This window comes from Panthera onca, chromosome F2 (genome assembly GCF_046562875.1).
Source record: "Panthera onca isolate mPanOnc1 chromosome F2, mPanOnc1 haplotype 2, whole genome shotgun sequence".
In the NCBI taxonomy this organism is placed as follows: Eukaryota; Metazoa; Chordata; class Mammalia; order Carnivora; family Felidae; genus Panthera; species Panthera onca.
Window position 1 is genome coordinate 54,166,458 of NC_138356.1, and position 19,582 is coordinate 54,186,039.

Below are 19,582 nucleotides of genomic sequence, written 5' to 3' on the forward strand. Positions count from 1 at the left end.
ATGTATTCATTTCTGAGAGAGACAGAGTGCAAGTGGGGGAGGGGCAGAGAGAGAGGGAGACACAGAATCGGAAGCAGGCTCCAGGCTCTAAGCTGTCAGCACATGAGATCATGACCTGAGCTGATGTCGGACGCTTAACCGACTGAGCCACCAAGGTGCCCCTCCAACACAAATTCTTATAGCTTTCATTATTATTATTTTCAGTCTCTAGAGACACTCTTATTTTTCCTGAAGAATGCTCATGATTTTGTCCTCACCATCAATCAAATGGTGAAAAACAATTAAGCACCTAAACAATGTTCTGTACACTGGGAATATGACCATAACCAAAAAAAAAAAAAAAAAAAGACTAGGTCCCCATCCTGGGTGAGCAGATAGTCTGGTGAAGGAAGAGAAACATCCCAGAGCTCCATATATTCCCTTGGTAGAGAGAAAATCATAGACTTTAGAATCAAATGGAAACATTATTTGGCAACTAACCTACTTAACACTGAGTCTCTGCTGCATATGTTAAAAGGATATTGTGACACCTCTTTCTTACAGTTAATGTGTAATTTAAAGGCTAGGTACTGGCATAGAGTAACAAGTTATGACTTTAGAAATGGCAGGAGATACCTATACATTATAAAGCTCTCACCAGTAGGTTTATATTTTCTCCCATCTCCTCTTTCTCAGGCAGCTCCTGCCCATGTCCTCCTACTTCCGTTCTCTGCTTGCATAGGGTTGTGTATCGGTCAGGATTCTTCAGAGAAACAGAACCAATAGGAGATACATAGAAAGAAATTTGTTAAAGAAATGGACCCTCATAATTATGGAAGCTGAAGAGTCCCACGATCTGCTGTCTGCCAGCTAGAGGGGCGAGGAAGCTGACGTGGTAGTTCCAGTCCAAACCTTAAGGCCTGAGAACCAGGGGAGCCAATGGTGTAAGTACCAGTCTGCATCCAAAGGTCTGTGAGCCAGAAGCACCAATGTTGGAAGACAGAAGATGGATGTCCTTCCTAGCTTCAACAGGGAACAAATTTGCCCTTCTTTGACCTTTTTCTTGTCTTCAGGCCCTCAATAGATTGCATGGGGCCCACCTACCTTGCCGAGGGTGATCTTCTTTACTCTGTCTACCAATTCAGATGCTACTCTCTTCCAGAAACCCCTTCACAGACATATCCAGAAATAAATGTTTTTTCAACTACGTGGGCATCCCTTACCCTGGTCCGTTTTTGACATATAAAATTAGGCACAGAATGCAGAGCCCTGAAAAAAAAACACAGTTGGCATTTGTAGAAGACCATAACTGCAACACTGTCTTCCCTTCAAAGCACACAATTTCCTTTTCATTTTACCAGTCATGGAAACTGGTTGGTGGTGAGTGTGGCATCATGTTTCAGGGGAGCCAGGAAGTGAATTCCTGCTGCAGCGATTAGGGCTGTTCAAGGACACTGCATGGTCTGCACAGGGAGGCCTGTCCTGCGTGCGTGTGGAACATGGTCGTCATGGGAGCTGACCCTTCCTCTGTTCACCGGACACAACCATGTATTACCGCTTACTAAATGAATTGCATGTGGATCTTTCTTTTATTTTTTATTAATGGTGTGTGACCTTGCTTATGAGACTTTATGCTAGATGCTAAAAGTTTAGGTGAATAATCAGTACAACTATGGAAAAGAAAATGAAAACCTTCAGATTGTGAGGGAGAAATTGTAAAATATAATATAAATATAAAATAGAAATTTTTCTACATTGATATTTCCAAATGGAACTCAAGGCTGCTTTACATATTTTCTTTAAAATATTTTTGTAGGTGTGTTAGGGCCACATATAAGTTGCCAGGTCTATGATCCTTTTGGTCTTCTTTAGTCTTCTAGTTATACACAGGGGGCTCCTTCCCACTAAATTTAACCTTACTACAACTTGATTCTTGCACATCCCTTTTGCACTAAAACATGCAGGCCTTCTAAAAAACAAAAAACCAAAAAGCCATTCAGGCTCCTTCTGTGTAAAGTGAGTTTTATATTTTTACTTCTTCTAGGCTTCTATGAAATGGATGGTAGGCATATCAGTTTTCTGCATTTGTTGTGAACTGATGGTTGACAAGGCTCAGGCTACATTTGCTGAATATACAGAAGTAAGCCAGCACACCTGAAGAAGAAATTGCAACTTCAGTCACTTGGCAACATTCTTTATTCATCTGTTAATTCACCATGCATTCATTCAACACTAATCTTCTTCACTTATATGTGCAAAGTATTAAGTTAGATACAGTGAAAGGAAGACTTCAACTGGCCACTTACTAGCTCTGTGATCTTAGATAAATTATGTGATATATCTGTGCCTCAGTTTCCTCATCCATAAAATGGATGCAATTGACTTCTATGGCATAGTATCTGCTTTTAAGAAGCTCATGCTTCTGCTAGGGTAACTGTGCATGACCAAGCCTTCAATTAGGTGATACTTCAAGAGCTATTACAGAGATCCCACTCTTTCTAATTTTTTTTAAAAACGTTTGTATATGTGATAATGTCACTTGCAACATGCAATCAACTTCAGAGATTGAGGAGATAAGGCTCAAAATTGTAAGTTTCTTAAGTGACCTCGTACATCAGCACATCCATCTTTCCTTGCAAATCTTCTCTAAAATGGTTTGCATTACATATGCAGAACTGAATTATCAGGAAACTCTATATTATATAATTATAAATATTTTTTTCTTATTCATACGTATTGTGTAGTGTGACCCTACCATGTGTTATTACATTATACTGTCAATATTTTATTTTTCTCTGAGGCTATGGACATGCAAATGACATATTTCTTGTGTCCTCTACATCTAGTATTCAGTATCTTTTGCACAAATAACGCCTTATAACCTCTACCCTGTCAGGAATGCGTGAGAACAGGTTGCTTTGTTCTCCTGTGCTGTAGTGTGGACCGTTAAACAGCAATGACATTTTTACAGAATACAGGAAACATGGAGGTAATTTAGCAAGGGCATTTTCCTCCCGTTGATCTCATAGGAGATCAACCACAGTCTCTGTCCATACTGCATCCAGATTGATGTTTGGAAAAGGCAAAGTTCTCCTTGCTCCATGACTGTTTAGTGTCTGTCAACAGTGTTTAATTACTATGAGGATAGAAAACAAATTCTCCAACATGGTCACAAGGCCCCACAGGGTGTAATCCTTGTCTACCTCTCCAACTTTAAGTTCCCCTCTCTGCTTTCTTTCCCAAAGTCCAGCTACTCTGACCTTCTTCCACTTTTTATATTCCCAGATTCTGGAGGTGGACTGCCTGGGTTTCAGTCCTCAACTGGCCACTTACTAGCTCTGTGATCTTAGATAAGTTATGTGATATATCTGTGCCTCAGTTTCCTCATCCATAAAATGGATGCAATAATGGTTCTCATTTAACAGTTTTGTTATTATGGGGATCAAATGTCACATATGAAATCATCAATTTGTGCCTGGCACACAGAAAGGCCTATGAGAAGATTTCTATTCTTGCCTAAGTGACCTAATACTTAATGCTTTTGTCTCTTTGCAATGCTGCCTTCTGATCCTTTCCCTTAGCTAAAAAGAAACATTTATTCTTTATGTATCAGCTTAAATGTTCTGTGTCTGGAAACATTTCCCTCTTCTCATATTAGATCAGGACTCCCTGTTCTGTACTCTCTGAGTACCCTGTACGTCCTTGGTAGCACTTAATGCAACAATGATTGGATTATCAATTGTTCAGCCCTTTCGTTCTTTTGCTTTCCACCTTGTAGCCCTTCTATGCTCTCACCACCAACATATGAGCAACTCTCGGTAGCTTTACTGATTGATTAATTTCACTTGTTTTCTCTTTCTTTTGCTGTCCTTTCAGGTTGATAGTAGCGGGGAGCAATCTCTAGCAGGGAGGCATCAGGGCACCCAGGACACTGTGCTCTGAAATGTGCTCTGCACTGCATCATCATGAAAGGAAAAATGAAACGATTTGGAGAAATGGAGAACAATAAACTGGGGGGAAAGTTGGTACAAATGTACCAATGTACAATGTACTAATGGCAGAAGGTACAAATGTAAACTCGTACCCAGATCTCTCATATCTAACCATAGCTCTGCCTCTGGACCACAGCAAAAACTGTAGCCTGATTGTCAAACTATCCAAAAACTTCTTTCCCACATCTCTTGTAAGAACTCTGGAGTGTCTTTCATCAAGAACATTTACTATCAATGTATTTCCTCATGCGCATTTCCTGAATGGTCTCTTCATTCATGTTTTATTTGTCCTTGCTTTCTTTCTTCTTCAAGGCCAAAATCAATTCTGGTGAACTCCACCAAATATCTGTTAGGCGATACGCTCCCTCTTTCTTTATAAAATAGACTTAATTTATCTATCTGTGAATAGCTTTGTGTTATTTCCATATATATTTCTTTTTTCTTTTGGTCACCAATGTTCAACAGGTAAACCCAGAATGACCTTTTCTTTCTGATGCTTCACCCTTTCTGCACTATCCAGAGTTAGCCAGAAGATGTCAGTCTTACAACTCAAACCGATTTTGGTCCCTCTCCTAAATAACCTAAAAACAAGTTAAGTGAAGATACAAGGCCAAAGACCTTTAAAACCCCCTAAAACACCAAACAATAAGCATACAATTCAGTGCATTAAGATATTCTTTATGATCTTACGTACATCCTGTTTTGGGTTTATAGAGATGTAATCTGTAGGCAGTTAACTACTCACAGACCCTTTCTAAAAAGCTGAAGCTGAACCAGTGTTTAGATAATCACAGAACTGTGGAGTTGGGAGGGCCTTAGAGTTCCTTGGCTTTACCTTCTACTCTCTCTACGTGAGTTTCTTTTATACAAGAATGCAAAGTGATTTCTTACTACAAACTCATTCGCTTATTCACACTTATTCATCAGTTTTTATTGAGCGAGTTCTATGTGTTTGCCAGTGCGATAATTGCTAAGGATCCACAAGTAAAACAGCTAAAATAGACATAATCCTTTTCCACTGTTATGGGTTGAATTGTGTGTGCCTCCCCCTCAAAGTAAAACCTGATACATTGAAATCCCAGTATCTCGGAATGTGAACTTATTTAGAAATAGAATCATTGCAGGTGTAACTAGTTAAGATGTGGCTGTACTGGAGTAGGGTGAGCCCTTAATGCAATATGATGGGTGTCCTTATGAGAGGAAGAAGGAGATGCACAGGGACAAGATGGTCATGTGATGACAGAGGAAGAGATTGAAGTGGTACATTTCCAAGCCAAGGAATGCTGAGGATTTCTGACAAATGCCTGAAGTCAGAGATAGGAAAGAGATAGTCAGACTAGGAAAGAGTATCCCCTATAGGTTTCAGAGGGAGCATGGCCCTATTGACATCATGATTTTAGACTTCTATCCTCCAGAGCTGTGAGATAATAAATTTCTGTTCTTTAAGCCACCCAGTTTATGGTACTTTGTTACAGCAGCTCTAGGAAACTAAGACACCCACAAAAATATTACACAATACAAACAGGTAAGTCTAATACGGTGTGATAAATGCTATTATAATTGAAGTATGAGATGTGATGGGAAAATAGGTGAAATGCCCATCAGGGGAGATCAAAGGATTTCTGGAGGAAGTGACTCTCATTTTAAAAACAAAACCAAAAAATATATCAAAGAAATGCCTAAGTAAATTATTGTGACACACTGAAGCCATTTTATAAATGGAGTATAGCACCCAAATCTCTCACCTACCTTAGTGCTTCTATGCCCAGCTCAAAACTTTGGTCAACAATCAAAATAGTATCATATATGACTTTCAACTCACATCTTCTGGGACTCTGTACCAGATTTTATTTACAATCATTTTTATTTTCCTATATGTCACTAAAAAAAAACCAACAGAAAACAAAACAAACAACAACAAAAAACAACCTCTTTTATACCTCTAGTGTCTAGAGCAACCAATTTGTACTAAAACCCTTATAAGCCTTCATCTTAACCCCCTCCCTCTTGCTTCTTTGCCCTTACCCCTGCCCCATAGGTGCTCTGGGCTCCTGTTCTCTCTGCCTTTGCTCTGTGTCTGATTTGGCTGAATTTCTGCTATTTGGCCTCCACTATTTTCTCATTTCATGTGCATTTTCTAGAACCTCTCATGTGCCCACCAGGGTTTTTGTTTACCACCACCACCATTCTTGCTCCAAGATCACCATCTTCCCTCTAAACCTCTGTATTAGTCAGTGTTCCCCACAGAAACAGAACCAAATAGGAGACATCTATATCTATACCTATACCCATAACTACATCCACATCCTATTTCTATCCCCATCCCTATCCCTATACCATATCTATCTGTCTCCATATCTAGATCTATGATGTAGATGGAGACTTAAGCATAGAACCAGAAATAGAGAGATACATATTATGAGGAATTGACTCACACAATTGTGGAGGAGACTGAGAAGTCCCAAGATCTCCATATGCAAACTGGAAGCCCAGGAAAGGTGGTTGTGAAATTCAGTATGAATCCAAAGGCCTGAGAACCCAGAGAGCCAGTGGCGTAAATTTCAGTTGGAACACAGGAAATATGAGATGAGATATTCCAGCTGGAGCAATAAAGAAGAAGAAGAAGAAGAAGAAGAAGAAGAAGAAGAAGAAGAAGAAGAAGAAGAAAAACGGGTGAAATCTTCCTTCCTTCTATTCAGACCCTCAAAGCATTGAATGTTTTCCCATGCACACTGGAGAGAGAGCAATTTACTGAATTCCAGTGCTAATCTCATCAAGAAACATCCTCACAGACACACCCAGAATGTTTATCTACACACCCTGCGCCTGCCAAGTGGACATGTAAAATTAACCATCACAGCTTCTGAGTCTTTCTGGGGCTTCCCATCACACCTGTGTCTCCAGTTGTCCTAGCTACACTCCTCGGGATGCCGAGATGAGGAAGGTGCCCAGTGCATCTCCCAGAGCCCTTCTCTTCGGCATCTTTCTTTCTTTCTTTCTTTCTTTCTTTCTTTCTTTCTTTCTTTCTTTCTATATTTATTTATTTTTGAGAGACAGAGAGAGACAGAGCACAAGCAGAGGAGGGGCAGAGAGAAAAGGATAAACAGAATCTGAAGCAGGCTCAGGCTCTAAGCTGTCAGCACAGAGCCTGACATGGGGCTCAAACTCACAAACTGTGAGATCATGACCTGAGCCAAAGTCAGATGCTTAACCGACTGAGCCACCAGGTGTCCCTCTTTGGCACCTTTCTGAGACACTGAGGGAGGAAATGCCCACCAGCCCTCCCTTGGAGTGTGTCACTTGATTCTTTAGATCATTGATTTCAATGGTTATTATGGCATCTCCTATTATCCACAGTTGGAGAATTCTTGATCTAAATGTGAATTGGGTTGAGAAGACGGTTTCAGGTACATAATATCTTCTTTTGCAGAGCTTTTCATAGCATTTAGTAACCCTAAAGGAAATCAGGAGGACACAAACCAGACAAAGCTTCCTGCAGCCCATACCCAACTACATACTGCTTCTCTTTTCACCTGCCCCCAAATGGAAAGATACTTATAATGGTTTGTACTATGATTTAATTATATTCCTAAAAAAAGCAAGATTACGAGTTAGGTAAGTGATGAGGGAATTGTAATATTATACATCCATTTTTGAATTAACTATAAAGACTTAGTAGAAACCTAGAAAACATTTTTTATATACAACTGGGAGAAAAAAAGTAGAATACAAAATTCATAAAGAGCTATGATAAAAAAATAAGCAAAATATTTTGCTCCTACGGATGATGTCAACCATAACTTTCACTTAAAAACAACCCACAGATGGGGCATCTGGGTGGCTCAGTCGGTTAAGCATTGTACTTTGGCTCGGGTCATGATCTCATGGTTCGTGAGTTCGAGTCCTGCATCGGGCTCTGTGCTGATAGCTCAGAGCCCCGAGCCCGCTTCAGACTCTGTGTCTCCCTCTCTCTCTGCCCCTCCCTGGCTCATGGTCTATCTCTCAAAAATGAATAAACTTCAATAATAATATTTTAAATAATCCACAGGAAAATTACTCCTAATCCAATCGTCCCCCCAAAAAACATATTTTCATTTTTTCTTTGTCATTTTTGGCTCATTATGCACTTAACAGATTCTCTCTTGCTTCTTTGATTTTATGTTGCTCCATCCCCTTGGAATACTTTTTATCATATTCATTAACTAGAAAATTAACATATTTAATCATTTGGCATATATTTCCTGAAGTTCCTATAATATAAAGTAGGAAGATAGTAATCAAGTATCTAGAGAAGTGTTTGTTCCTCTTATAAGACAAACTTCAAGGGGTATTCCTTTTGTGATGCTTTCATGATCTTATCTTTGAATCAATTGGGTGTTTCCTCTTCTACATATACCACTATAGAACCATCTATCAGATTACTTTGTAATGATTGTTTCCTGTATTTCTCTTTAGCTAGACTCTGAGCATATTGAAAACAAAGACTGTCCTATTTCTTGTTATAAGTTCTGGGTCTAAAAATTTACCCAGGGTGCTCAGTTGGTTGAATGACCAACTCTTGATTTCAGCTCAGGTCATGATCTCAGGGTCATGGGATCAAGCCCCATGTCAGGCTCCACGCTGAGTGTGGAGCCTTCTTAATATTCTCTCTCTCTCTCTCTCTCTCTCCCTCTCTCTCTCTCTCCCCACCCTCTGCCCCTCTCCACTACTTTCTCTCTCCAAAAAAAAAATTAAAAATTAAATAAATAAAAGTGTACCCAGTTTACAACAGAGAATTAAGTGATAGATGAAAGGAAGATAAAAATGGAGAGACAGAAAGAAGAGCAGGAGGAGGAGAAGGCAGAGGTGAGATTAACATTGGGAAGAAATACATGCGCTTGGTACCTGCAGATATGGTTCGACTAAAGCACAGGGAATAGCAGCTTCAAACCATCAAAAAAGCAATTCCAACAGGCTTGCAGTGGGGTGGCACCTATGCCCTTTTTCATTAACTTGCTGCTTGTTAAACTCAGTGGTCAACCCTATTATCCTACATTGTAAATTGTATTTACTTTATGATCTGTCTTCAGCCAGAGCAATATGAGTAGTGGAGTATCATTATGGGAATTTAATTACCTCTAATGATTAGTAAGAGAGATATTTTGAAGATAACATTTACCTCTTAGAATAATAAAACTACAAATTTTTTTTTCTAATTAGTTTGGAGCACCTACAAAGGATGGTTTGTTTTGTCTGTTTAAGATTATCCACAAAGTTGGGTTTTAGTAACCATTGATTTATTAAGATTACCTGTGCAAGAAAAAAAATACATATGCATAGTTTCTCTGTCTCTCTCTATCTCTGCCTCTGTTTCTCTCTCCTCTTCCACCCTTCTCCCCACTCACTCTTCTCTCACACACACACCTTACCTCAGTGTCAGAGGGAAAATAACTTTACTTTCTTTTTTAAGCTTCCCAAAAAATCCACAATAAGAATTCAAATATCCTTTCCCCAGTGTGTGTGCGTGTGTGTGTGTGCGTGTGTGTGTGTAATTTATAGATCACTAAATGCCTTCTCACAAATTTAGTTTAGAGGGAGATTCAGATTGTTTATCCTTTTGTTAAAAGCAAGATTTTTTGGTCATTGCCTAGGATGATCATATGACTGTAATAATGTATACAGTCTTTTGAGACTCTTAGTAGACATTAGACATTTAAAGGTCCTCATGATCTTACAGCCTGAAGTTGTGTTTAGCCAGCTTTTCATTAATTTATTCATCCATTCATTCAATTCTTCATGAAAACAACACTTGTTGGATGTCTATGTAAATGACTGGGACTAGGATATGTCACATAGATACAAATATTAAGAAGGTAAGATCACATGCTCTTGAGGTTCTCATATCTTAGAAGGAAAAGAAGAATAAGAAAAGTCAACAAAAGAAAATACATACAAGGTGGTACAGAAGAGAGAAGAATAGAGGGTCTGCTTCTGTCTCTAAGGATCAGGGGGCATTGGTGAAGCTTTTCTGTTAAATCCATATCCTAAACATATAATGAATTCATTGTGAGGTTCAGCAGGTGATCATGAATCACCTACCTTAAAGAGTTCGAAGAACAAAGTTCCCTTCATGGTATGACTAGCATAATAACAAAGTGAAAAGCAGGCTTAGATTGCCAGAAAAGACCCCAGAGATGAAAAACTAAGCAAGATTTACTCATCTAAATGTTACAGAAAGAAATCAGGCCAATAAAGAGGCATAAAAGCAAGAACCAGTAGAGGAATATTCTTGTAGACCCTAGATTTAGAGTAGTTGTAGATGACAATACGTGAGTTAGAGTTAATCAGACTCTGAACTAGTTTTCTACAAGCCAGTCCTTATACATATTTAGTTGGAATGGCTCAGGATACAGCCTGACCTGGAAAAATGCTGAAGACCACTATTCTGGGACTTGATGCAGTTACTGAAGCATAAAGTAACACCAGGAACATAGTGAATGCCAGTGTCCTATGCACAGAACGCTGAAGCTCCTCATCCGTCATTCTACATCTCCCCACACAATACAGCTTCTGACAAATGCAGTCATGAATTCACTACTCTCGAACTAGAAATCACATCAGTTACCCAATGTCTTGGATAGTCATGGTAGAAAGTACTTAGACATTCTTGGAAACTATCCTGCAATATATTAAACAAATTCTTGGTGGGTGCGAAAGAGCTAGCAAAAGAAACACTCTAGAACCCGCCAAAGGAAAAAAGTGGAGGGGGTGTTTACGAGAGTGCAGAGAAATATAACAGAATGGAAAGGCAGAAATGTTGCTGAGCCTCATGAAAAGACTGGAACCACTAGACCTCATCTTCTCTTATCTTTGCAGTCCTCCCTCAGTCTTTTCACTTTATTCTCAGTTCAGAAACCAACCTTTTCTTCTTCCCACTCCACTTGACATATCTGGTTTTTAAGAGCTTTGCCAGATTAAAGCTATAATCTTTCATGTACTTTTAAAATTTTCTAAGGCTAGATTAATTTGTTAAAACTACATTCAAATGTTCACACCTCATATTATGTGGATTGTGATAAATAGTTTTGGGAAAAGGATTGGATGTAGAGGTGTCATGACCCCTTCATTTTCCCCAATTTTTCCATATTCTCTTAAATACATAAAATAAATAAGAAAAAGAAATTCCAACAGAGAGCTCTATTTTTCATCAAAAAGAAAATTTGTTTGTTTAATCACAGATGTGAAATTATTTGGAAAGCAACCATAGTTGAACAAATTTATACCCAATCTTATTATAGATTTGAAAACAAACCTTACCTGACACTGAAAATTTTATAACCAAAATCCATGTGAGAATATGTGATTTTAAACAAGATGATACTGACTTCTATGATATTGCATATTGCTGCACATTTCTACAAATGTTGGCACTTCTTATCATGCATTCATTCTTCTGTTTTGTTTTTTCACTCATGACTGGGTGATTTAAAAAAGAAATAAATAAAACCAAAATTGGTGATTTGGAAGATTTATGGAAGATTTGGCTTGACAAGGGAAGAGTTTGCCTGAAAATGAACACTTTAATGAAGTGGGTCAAATTTATCACCAAGGTTTATGTTATTTTACAGTACAGACCCAAAAATATAAAAGGCTACATGTAGACATGGAACAATGTAAAATTCATTTTAATTTTTACTTTGAATAAAAGGGAAAATATGCTTTTCCTGGCTGTCTGAACATCTTCAGTTGCAGGAACATTGCCAGGGATGCTGTCTGCACCTAGTAGAGAAATCCTATTTAGTTCCTCTTTGGATTCTTATCTTGGACATAAAAAAAAATCTCACTCTGAGCTGGGAAGGAATTGAGCACCCCCTCTGCTGAAACTGATTCACAGGTAGTCAAGAAACCAGGTAGTTTGGGAACAAAGAGCTCTTTTTCGCTCTTTTTTCCTTTTTTCTTTTTTCTTCATTATTTTCACAAAAGCACTGTATTTTTTGTTTCTCTTTGGCAGAAATCCCTGACTCACAGATCATCTGTTCTTTGTAACAGTTATAGTTTCCACACCACACCATGACTCAGTATATTAAAGATACTAGAGACAGGTTCTCAATATGTATAAATCTTATCAACCAAATGTGAAGTCCCAGAGAGAACGTACACAGTAAAGGCAGACTATGGGAGCGTGGGAGAAGACAGGAAAATGCAAAATGAAATGAAATCTAATTGGATACCTGAAATGAGTCATGAAATTTCCATTACACTTTTAGTACCCATTTTCCTAACTAATCTCCAGGGTAACTCAAGTCTTAATTGACGGCATGCTTTTTCATGTCCATCAGAGTCCTGTGGAGTGAATCAAAGGCCTGCTGTCTAGACACCAGTTCTCTGCACCATATCTTTGCTCACTGCAACCTTCTCCAAGCTCTGCAAAGACTCGGCTAGGCATCCAGGAGAAAGTATTTCATGTATTCAAGTACTGTATGTCCCACCATTATGCTATATGAAATATCATGTTCTTCAGAAAAGCCTTAGGAAGCAATCTGATTTAACCAGATAGGTACTGGATTAGTAACATGACTTCTAGTACTCCTCTAATGAAGAATAGATGGTTTAGGTGTTAATGATCTACATCTAGAGCCAAATGCCTAGCTTTATACTCTGGCTCAGTCACTTACTGGCTTTTAGGAGATTGTACTTACTTATTAATATGTATATAATAACGTATACATGATACAGTGACAAATTACTTAATACCTCTATAGGAAATGCTGCTTGGAGGCTGTTACATGCTTTCACTGCACAAAGTAAATGTTACTATGTAACAGCCTCCAATAAACATTTCCCATCTGAAGGTTCTCCAGTTTTTGGCTCATGGTCATGGACCATTAGTCTAGCTGCGTAATTTCCAGAGTTTGGGGGGGGGGGAAATGAACAAAATATCAAAGAAACATATGGAATTTTATAAATAAATAGGCATCTTACATCCCTCCACTTTGATGTTCTATTTCTCTTGATCAATGAGATTGATATTTGCCAGAACATAACCTTAGTTGTTCTTATTTTCTCCTTTGCAGTAAGATTTCCTTTAGTGGACTTCCATGCAGAATTTCACACTTTTGACTTTTTCTCTTGATTTTTCCTCCACTTTAATATCCTCAAGTCCTTGTTCTTCTCCTATAATTCAAGTTGTTCTAAGTCTTCATCATGATTTTTCTTGTTCCCTCATCCCATTAAAAGTATCAGCTTTCTTCAGGGTTTACTGTCAGCTGTTTTCCATTCTCACTCCACTGAATTTTTCTCAGCCTTTCTGAGTCATAAACCTCTTTCAAAAATCTGTTGAAAACCAGGAACTCTTTCAGAGGAGCCAAACGTCGGAGAAGACATATTCACAAATTTTGCATTTAGTTTCCAAAGATTTATTAACAAGCCCTCCACTTACAGCTTCTGCTAGGAAAATTCCCCTACTCTTAAGCTTCAATATCCAATCTGTGTTGACTGACCCGAATCTGAATTTTTATTCCCAGTCACTTTCCAGTCCTACAGCCCTGAATGTACCTAACTAGTGAATGTGTCCATTTAGACATTGTACGAGCACCTCAAACTCAACCTGCCTGCACTAAATACAACTTCCCATGTAAATCTTCTATTCTTTGCCTTGTTGTCTGACACAGGTGGATGATACCACCATTCACGCAGGTATCCAAGCTTGAAATGTTAGTTACTCTAGACTTTTCCTTCTACCTCATTTCCTGCAACTAATTATTCATCAATTTCTGTTATTTTTACTTCTTACAGATATCAAGGATATAGTTTCTCAGTCATTGTCGTACTTCAGATCCTCATAACTTCTTGCCCATTTTAGTAACATAGATTTCTTAAACTATTTTTAATTGCATAATTAATAAACAATAGATAATTAATAAACAATAAATTTTCTTATTATAAAAGATCCAAACAAAATAAAAGTACAAAGGGTAAATTATCTCTTTCTATACTGCCTCATTCTACCCAGTATTTCTCCTCCCACAGATATATCCACTATTAAGCATTTGGTACATATCCCATTGGTTCTTTTCTTTACATTTGCATACATGTGCATGTACAGATGCAAATATATAGGGTTTGATTTATTTTTACATAAATGGGAACATGCTTTACATAACAACCTCTCACTTGATTTTTATTTTTCACTTAATGAAAGATTTGGAGAGTTTTCCATTTCGGTACCTATGGAGGAATGTGATATTTTTATTTTTTAATGTTTATTTATTATTTATTTTGAGAGAGAGAGAGAGAACAGGCACATTTGTGCTCACGAGCAGGGGAGAGGCAGAGAGAGGGAGAGAGAGAGTCCCAAGCAGGCTCTGGGCTGTCAGCACAAAGCCCAATGTGGGGCCCAGTCTCAGGAACCATGAGATCATGACCTGTGCTGAAATCAAGCATCAGACACCCACTGACTGAGCCACCCAGCCACCCTTGTATGTGATATTTTTAATAGCTGCTTGACATTCCATTATAAGTGATGTCAGATACATAATTGGACCTTCTGATGAGAATGTGGCATGTTTCCATTTTTCACCATTATACATCACTATCATCCTTACGCATACCTGTTCTGCACATGGCAGGATACTTTTGAAGGTGCAATTCTTAGGAGCAGCTGTCAGAGACTCCTATCTGCTCTCCTACCTCTGTCTCAGTCCTCTACTACCTGCTCTCATTTATTCACCATCACTCAATAACAAGGAAAGAATCTTAGCATCTATAATTCCTCAGCCCCCGCATTGGACATGTGGTCACAGAAGAACCAGATGATGTGCTCCTGCTCTCAGGGAGTTCAAAATAAAACCAGAGAGGCAGACCAGAAAACAGATGACTCAAGTGCACTAGGACGAGGGTAAGACAGAAATGTGCACAGGAGCCTCTCTCAGAGAACACAAAATAAAAAAAACCATGCTCATTTTGAAAAGTAGGTGAGACTAATGTGAAGGAGATTCCTAGATGCCACTGGAAGGGGAAGTTGGAATTGGCTTGATGTAGAAATGATGGGACTGTTCAGCAGAAGAAACACTTGTGATTTATTTCTGGAGCACCGATGCTGTGCGCCATTCTAGGTATTGGAATTACAGAAGTGAACAAGATGAAAAAAAACAAAAGGTCCCGACTTTTATGGCACTATCCTTGTAAGTGGGGGGAGGTGACTGATACAGAGATGCACAAGAAAGTATATGATACAAATTCAAATCATGACAAGCATGAGGAGAAAGAAAGCAGAGCAATGGGACGTGTGAGGTGTTAGGGGTGAACTATTAAGAGATAGAGACATGTGTAAAGTTACATTTGCCTTGAGATGTGACGGGTCAGAAGGAGCCAGCCACAACAAAATCCAGAAGAGGTAACTAAATCGAGGGAACAGCAAGTGCAAAGACCCTGAAGGAGGAATGAGCCACACAAACCGAGGAATAAGAAGGCCATTTGCAGAGTTAAGAGAGAGAGTGTGTTTCCAGGGAACTGCAAGCATTTGCGTGTGACTGGAACCACAGAATGCCAGAGAGGATCCTTTATGATCTGCTCTCTGGTTCCCACCTTTTCCCAACAGCACCTCTGTCACCGCTCAGATGATCCTTAGCTGGATACACTGTTGTTTCCAGTTACCCGAAACAACCACTCTCTTGCCTTTGCTCACATTGTTTTCACAGACTTGAATGCACCTTTCTTGCCCAGCTAACTCCAAATTTCCCTGCTGGGCTCAGCTCAGCGATCAGGAATCCTTCTCCAGGCCTCTCTAGCTGTATTAGGAAGCAGGCTAGCATCTAGCCTGTGCATGAATAACCCTCTTGGTGAATGGCATTTCTGCTATAGATGGGGCTTCTGTAATTTTCACTTGTATCTATAGATTTGGCCTAAGAACACGAAGTGGTCGTGTCTGCTAATTGGAGCTGACTCCTTGTCTATATCCACTATGGTTCTCCTTCTTCTTCCTCACTGGGTTATGAGTTCTATAGCACAACCCTTCCTGTAGATACCCAAGGATAAGGTATGTCTCAACCCATTTGATACTTTAAGAATTCTGCATCCTTAAGATAGGATTTGATCTGTTTGGAATATGCATCTTCTAAGAAGCTTGCAGTCCTTATTATTATATTTCTTTTCTTTTTCTTGTATTTGCATTTTCAGGAAAGGGAAGGAAAACAACTTTTTGGGTGGTAACATGTATCATACACCAGCCCATCAGATCAGTCTTCACCTGTTACTTTCTGGAATGCTCAAAGTACCACTAAGAGGTAGTTATCTCTTATCTTACAAAGAGGAACCTGAGGCTCAAACAAATAAAAAAAGCTGAGTTACAATTTGAACCCAGTTCAGTCTAATTGCATCCCTCAATATAATAAAAGGAAGCTATGTCTAAGTCAGAAAGCCTCTTTGTAATACATAAATTCATCACAAATTCATTGAATTCATAATTCATAAAATTTCTTAATTTAGTATTAATAAAATTAGAACATTACCGCAAATAATAGGAACAGTCTTGATGTAAAAATGTCTAAGAGAAAATCATTAAAAAAACTATAGAGACTTGGGAAAGATATAATCGACATTACATAAGGCAAGCTATTATTCCTGCCTCAGATTATTACCATGAGTTAAAAACTAGAGCTAAATGCCAAATTTAAGAACAAATCATTACAAGCCAAAAGGATATTTTTCTTTTTCCACTATTCACAATGAAAGGTAAAAATGACTATGATATCATTCATAATGATAAGTGTTTAAGGATTCTTTATTACACATAGAAGAAGCAGTCATCATTATAAATGTCCAGAGTTGACTGCATTTGAGATGTACTTCTCATTCCAAGGGGGAAAAATGTCTTCAAAGTGTCACGAATCCTTTATCCTAAGTAATACTTAAAAGGTAGCATCTTACAATTTGTTCCACTCAGACCCTCCTCTAATTACATATGTCAGCTGTACAAGCATTTCAACATTACTTATATATACCATGAAAGCTTTTTCAGATGGCAAAATGTATTTCAATTACACAAGTTTTTTGAAGTACCTAATAAATTTGAGTAGCTGTCCTGTAAAGCCCAAACACAAACTTCAGTAAAACATGGTCTCTGCCCTCAAGAAATTTATGGTCTATGGGAAGATCCCTACAAATGGAGCTTAGTGCAATTTAAATATTCTGTATACAGTTTGCTCATCTATGTAGTGTAAGTGAGGGTTCTTTTGTAAAGCCATTCTTTGAGGTCCTTGAAGTGCAAAATCAGCACTTAATGGAATAAGACTAAGTCGTTATAACAATGTTCCAAGGCTATTTGGATGTTTAGTGTCAATTGTTACTAGATTATTTCTTCTCTCAGGCTGAAGGAATGTAGTACATTGTATGATCTCAATGACTTAAATACAACCATGTATAGAAAAATCATTGAGGAAATAGGGCCACCTGGGTGGCTCAGTTGGTTGAGCATCTGACCTTGACATTGGCTCAGGTCATGATCTCAGGGTCATGAGATCAAGCCCCCTTCCCTGCATCAGGCTCTGCACTGAGCATGGAACCTGCTTAGGACTCTCTCTCTCTCTCTCTCTCTCTCTCTCTCTCTCTCTCTTCCTCTCTCTCTCCCTCTCTCTGCCCCTCCTCTGCTCATGTGCTTATGCATGCTCTGTCAAAATAAATTTTAAAAAAATCATTGAGGAAATAACCCAAAGTACTACTAATGTTATTTCTGGGTATTACTAAAGATTTTTTTAAATATCATTTATTGTCAAATTGGTTTCTATACAACACCCAGTGCTCATCCCAACAGGTGCCCTCCTCAATGCCCATCACCCAGTTTCCCCTCTCCCCTGCCCCCCATCAACCCTCAGTTTGTTCTCAGTATTTAAGAGTCTCTTATGGTTTGCCTCCCTCCCTCTCTGTATCTTTTTTTTTCCTCTTCCCCTCCCCCATGGTCTTCTGTTAAGTTTCTCAAGATCCACATATGAGTGAAAATATATGGTATCTGTCTTTCTCTGACTGACTTATTCCTTAGCATAATACCCTCCAGTTCCGTCCACGTTGCTGCAGATGGCCAGATTTCATTCCTTCTCATTGCCAAGTAGTATTCCATTGTATATATAAACCACAACTTCTTTATCCATTCATCAGTTGATGGACATTTGGCTCTTTCCATAATTTGGCTACTGTTGAAAGTGCTGCTATAAACATTGGGCTACATGTGCCCCTATGCATCAGCACTCCTGTATCCCTAAAGATATTTTTAAAAAATATTTTCTGTATTTTCAATTTTATAATCAGATAACAAATATGATTTTAATAATAAGATGAGGGGTGCCTAGGTAGCTCAGTCTGTTAAGCATCTAACTTTGGCTCAGGTCATGATCTCACAGTTCATGAGTTCAAGCCCACTTCAGGTGAGCAAGAGCCCCGCTTTGGGTGAGCCTCTCTCTCTTCTCTCTCTCACTCTCTCTCTCTCTCCCTCACTCACTTGCACCCTCTCTTTCTCTCAAAAAAAAAAACGATAAGATGAATATCTGGCCTCTACATTATGACCTAAAAATTGAGAGTGTAGACTTTAGAGATAAGTGAAGGAAAGTTTTAATTCTGTCCTTATAAATTAATACTTGTATTATCTTTAGCAATTTACCTTTCTAAACCTTGTTTTCCTTGGATTTTTAAATGAGAAAATACCTAGAATAGGTATTAGGATTAGATGAGGATCAGATGAGATTATATGTAACATGATCAGAGATATCTAATGAAAATTGTTAGAATTCTCTCATTCTTTGCCATGAAGACAGCATGAGTTCTAACGATCCTTTGGTTTTGTTGATCACTGTTACAAAGATGACAATAATTTATATTATATAGTTTGAAAATAAAAAGGAACACTAAAATCAATTAAAATTACATAATTTAAAACATATAGATTGACTGCAAATTGGTTTACTATTTTAACTGGACTGTAAAGCCATTCTATTCAAAACTACTTTCAAAAATTAAATTCTTTCTGGGGCGCCTGGGTGGCGCAGTCGGTTAAGCGTCCGACTTCAGCCAGGTCACGATCTCGCGGTCCGTGAGTTCGAGCCCGGCGTCGGGCTCTGGGCTGATGGCTCGGAGCCTGGAGCCTGTTTCCGATTCTGTGTCTCCCTCTCTCTCTGCCCCTCCCCCGTTCATGCTCTGTCTCTCTCTGTCCCAAAAATAAATAAAAAAACGTTGAAAAAAAAAATTAAAAAAAAAAAAACAAAAATTAAATTCTTTCTAAAATAAAATACATGTAAAATAAAGCAAAATTGTTAAAGACTTCTTTTTACAGTGATTACAAGTAAAATAATTGTTAGTGTACCTATTCATCCATTTTAATCAATTTCTTAGCTGTGTCCATTTTTAATATTGCCAATGGTATTTTTCTGAAGGTTATATTTTTCCATATGGTATAATTATTTTTATTTTTTAACTGCCAACAATATTTTTCAAACTTGCACTTTAGGATTAATAAATTTGGTACTCTTGTCTCTTTCCTATAAAATACAAAGTTTTAATTAAAGAAAACTTGTCCTTATTAGTGCTATTACCTAATAAACTCAGAAAACTTCTGCTGCATGGGGAAAATTTTGTGTTTTTTTAAT

The 19,582-nt window shown here is 38.3% G+C and overlaps 1 long non-coding RNA gene across 4 annotated transcripts in view; it reads left to right on the forward strand.

Moving 5' to 3' along the window:
- LOC144615135 (uncharacterized) overlaps positions 1 to 19,582 on the forward strand; it is a 392,358-nt gene that overhangs the window by 283,479 nt on the left and 89,297 nt on the right. Inside the window, exon 10 of one of the 4 annotated variants that reach the window (XR_013553608.1) lies at positions 676 to 1,495. The exons of the other annotated variants lie outside the window; for them this stretch is intronic. This is a non-coding gene — a long non-coding RNA (uncharacterized LOC144615135). Of the gene's footprint in view, positions 1 to 675; positions 1,496 to 19,582 lie in introns of those variants that run through there. 4 annotated transcript variants of the gene reach the window in all.